The 4,639-nt window shown below is 35.8% G+C and overlaps 1 non-coding gene across 1 annotated transcript; it reads right to left on the reverse strand.

Moving 5' to 3' along the window:
* Nucleotides 1-2,808: 2,808 nt before the first annotated feature.
* LOC124899001 lies at nucleotides 2,809-2,915 on the reverse strand. Its single transcript, XR_007056140.1, has one exon. It is a non-coding gene; the product is annotated as a small nucleolar RNA R71 (small nucleolar RNA).
* Between the last annotated feature and the right edge of the window lie 1,724 nt (nucleotides 2,916-4,639).

The raw sequence follows: 4,639 nt of genomic DNA on the forward strand, positions 1-4,639 counted from the left end.
ATTAGCATCTGTAAAGTACCAAAACCCCTAGTAAAAATAATTCTGATTTTTCATAACTCGACCAACAATTTATTGGCTAATCTCCAAAACCCCCATTTTATCTTTTCGTATCATCTGTTTGAATTTAACTTGTAGCTATAGTCTCAAATTAGTTTAATTGCAACTCACATTGTTCCCTGTGGATTCAACCTTAACTCCAAATGTTGGGTAAATATATTGATGACGACCACCTTGTACTAAATTGAAGTGTAAGTTGAGCGTTATCAATAGGGATTTTATAGTCTAATTCACAATCAAGGATCACACAGTCTTCTAGGAAGATGAACTGATTAACTTTAACTAGCACATCATGAAGTATCTACATAGGTTTATTAACAGTTCGCTCGATCATTAGTAATTTTATAGTGGTAGTTTGCTGGTTTCCCAACCCTAGATTATGAAACATGGCATATGATATTAAATTTACCCTTGCCCCGAGGTCACACAAAGCCTTTGCAATATGAACATTTTGATGGCGCACATATTTATGAAAGCTCTGGGTTCTTTATTCTTTTACACCATCGTGCTTAATATAATTTCAATACAATGATGATTTACTTCTATTGTCTCATGATTTTGCGCATATTTGTATGCTCAAAGCACCAATATGCACCCAGATTTGGACTTAGTTCCAGAAATTTTGTATGAATTTTTATGTATAATTCAACTTTTATTCTATTTTGTGCCTACTAGATATGATTAGTACTTTTAGGTTCACAATCATGAAGAATTGTGCATAATTGGATACAACGAGGATATGGAAGTGGTGAAGGAATGCAAGGGACTGAAGTTAAGCTGAAAAGGGAAGCTAGAAAGTAGGAATCCTCATTTGAAGATACTCCCCGTTGCGAAGATCAACAAAATAGCAATGGTCAAATTCCAGTGAAGGTTCGCAAAACTAACGCATCACAGAGAAGTTTTATTTATCAGATTTGGTGACCTGAAGGTTTAGCATGTTGCGGAGGATGATCATTTTGTAATTGTCCCAATCCAGTGTCTCATTGCGATAGTGGCGCATTGCGGTGAGGGTGCATTTTACAATTGTCAGGGAATACTTGAACTCCACGATCTACTAGATTTTAATGAAAAATATCAATCGAAGTCATGGCGCGATGCACCAGGTGGATAAATCGGAAATATTTTAAGTGTTTTGTCCCTGCTATAAAAGGAAAAATCCAAGATAATATGGGGGACTTTTTGGTGAAGCAGAGCAGCTACGGAAAAGCAATAATTTCTCTTTTTTAGGATTCGTAAACATTATTTTGAATTTTTTTATTTGAAGGATTGATTTGGGTATGATTTGTTACTTATTTTGGATGATGAATTCAAACATGAGTTGCTAAAAACCCTATTTCTGGGGTTGAGGCTAAGAACATGAGTACTCTTTACTATTCTTATTTATAGTTTCTTTTTGGATTATCATATGGGTTGTTCTTAATTTCTTGAGCTTACTATTTTAATGGTTGGCTACCATTCGAATAAATTTATATTTCTATTTGAATCCGGGAGGAGAATCATAGGATAGAATGAAGAAATTAAGGAACAAGGTTCTTATTTTTTTATAAAATAAGGGGTTTAAATTAGCATCTAGGATAGGGATATACCTAGAAGCCTTACTTGGTTCACTTGCAAAAAGACAACTTCATGAATCTAGAAAATTTGTTGTAACTCTGCAGGAGTTGTAGTTACAACATTTAATAGATAGAAGATTTGAGGTCGGGAGACCAGGATCGTGGCATAACCCTTGCGAACCATCAACCCGATAACTAATTAGACTATGAAAAGAATTTAGAATTGTGTGATTGTTCAAAATACCTCAACCCTAGAGTCGTCTTCATTATTTATTACAACAGTTACTTACTTTGCTTTAGTCATCATTAATTATTTCTTTTTTAGTAATTTACATTTTATTTACACAATCATCTTAATCTTGATACAACCAAACACTTAATACTCAATTGTATTGAGCTGAAGATTTAATAAATTTCTAGTTTATTGATCCTCAAGGGAGCGATATCTGACTGTCCAAGTCATTATATTACTTGCACGATCACGTACACTTGCATATGCATAGAGACGCAATAAGTTTTTGGCGTCATTGCCGAGGATCTAATAGAATTAGTAAATTGCTTTAATTTTTGGTTTTTGATCATAAGTTTAAGTGTTAACAACTTGATCTTAGTGGCTGAATTTTTATAGGTTTAGTTGAACATTAGACTGGCGAGGGATAAAGAGTTAGTAGAGCCCTTTGAAGAACCAGAAGTGATTATTCATCAGAGACGAAGAGCTCAATACTACACTTAATAGGGATCAATGGTGGAAATACGTGATCCTATAGCTACTGATCCAAATATTGGAAATATTCCAGCTCCTGCTGTTCCAGCTGTTTCTATTCAACCAGTCAAAAAAACTGTTCAAGAAGTGGCAATCCCACTTACACACCTTGTGACTAACAGTATTATGAATCTTGAACAAGGAGGTCGATGGGAATTGAAACAAAATATGGTGCAATTATTAAGATCTGCAGCAGAACCTTAGGGACTTTCACACGAGGATTTGCAGTAGCACTTATAGACCTTCGTGGAGATAAGCGACACATATATTCCTAAAGATGTGAATGCCTATTATGTCAAATTGACACTCTTTCCCTTTTCTCTGCTGGGTGAATCAAAGAGATGGCTACTTGCTGAACCACACCAATACATTACTACATGGGAAGAATGTGCTTGAAGGTTTCTCATTCAAATTTTTCCATCTCAAAAAACTGCATGATTAAGGAGTAAGATATTGAGTTTCCAACAGAAAGATAGAGAAAATCTCTACCAAGCTTGGGAGAGATTCAAGGGCATGCTCAAAAGTTGTCCTCATCACCATCAATCGAATGATGTTTTGGTGCATACATTTATAGAAGGCCTTGAGTCTAATACAAAGATTCTCTTGGATTCAGCAGTAGGGGGTCAAGCTTTGGATAAAACATATGAAGAATTGTATACCTTGCTAAATCGAATTGCACAAGGAAATCCTGATTGGCATGCAGATACAAGGAATGCTCCCAAGAAGGTTGCAGGGGTTTCGGAGGTTGATCAGTTCACTACATTACAAGCACAGATTGCAACAATGCGGAACTATATGACTACTCAGCTTAACAACTTAAAGTTGGGGACAACATAACCAACAACCACAAAAAATATAGTTCAACAGGTATATTCATAGTGTGAAATTTGTGAAAGCAGTGAGCATAAAGCAGATGCATGTTTTATTAATCCAGATTCAGTCAACTACGTGGGGAATGCAAATCATCAGGGTCAACAGAATTTTGGCAATATATATAATCCAAATTGGAGAAACTACCCTAATTTCTCATGGGGTGGAAATTAGGTACAGAATACAAATCATTATAAGGGACCAGTGCAACCAAATCCACAGCCAGTTCAGAATAATCAGGCGACTGCCTCAAATAGTACTATAAAAGAGATGTTTAAGTAGTTTATGGATCAACAAGAACAGTTTTCAGTGGACATGAAGGCTCAACATGCACAGTTTGCAACTGAGTTAAAGCATCAATAAATACTCATAAGAAATCTAGAGTTGTAGTTAGGTAAAATCATAGGATCATAGAACACAAGGCCACAAGGAGCATTGCCTAGCCATACTGAGTCTAATCCTAAACAAGTGAATGTGATTACAATGAGGAGTAGGCTACAAATAAAAGAGATGGTTTAGGAGAGGGATAATCCCATGGTCACTGATAATAGTTTGCAAGGGAATGCAGAAGTAAAAGAAAAAAAAGAGGCTGGTGAAGAGATTCTTGTAGAGAAGAAGACTATTCCCTTACCCTTTCCTCAAAGGGCAAGAAAGCATCAAGAGTAAGCTATTTTTTAGAAGTTTCTAGATCTTCTGAAATAAGTTCAAGTAAACCTTCCTCTTGCTGACATTCTACAGAGTGTGTCAAAATATGTAAAATATTTAAAGGATATTATTGCCAATAAGAATTAGTTGACTGAATATGCTACAGTTGCACTTACTCAAGAGTGCACATCAAAAATTCAAAATAAACTGCCCACAAAATTGAAAGATCCCGAGAGTTTCATATTACAGATTACCCTTGGTCAAAATATTTGTGCACGTAGATTGTGTGACTTAGGGGCTAGCATAAATATAATGTCCACATCATGGTATCGGAAGATGGGACTTGGAAGCCTCAAACCCATGACTATTATATTGCAGTTGCCAGACAGGTCACTCGCTAGAACAGATGGTATTATTGAAGATGTACTGGTGCAAGTGGGATATTTAATCTTTTCTGTGTATTTTGTGATTATTGAATTTGAGGCTGATCTAGTTTTGCATTTATTTTAGGATGACCCTTTTTAGCAACAGGGCAGTCACTCATTGATGTGGCAGCTGGAAAAATAACAATGTGAGCACACGATAAATTAGAGGTTTTTGATGTGTACAGAGCATTGAAATTGCCATCCATATATGAGGAGTTATCCTCAATATCGATTATTGATCTTACTTCAGATTGACAGTTACCTTTATCTGATGATCCATTAAAGTGAGCTTTGATGGATTATGATCTGCATGGGGATTCGAAAGC

This window comes from Capsicum annuum, chromosome 5, assembly GCF_002878395.1.
Source record: "Capsicum annuum cultivar UCD-10X-F1 chromosome 5, UCD10Xv1.1, whole genome shotgun sequence".
Classification (NCBI taxonomy): Eukaryota; Viridiplantae; Streptophyta; class Magnoliopsida; order Solanales; family Solanaceae; genus Capsicum; species Capsicum annuum.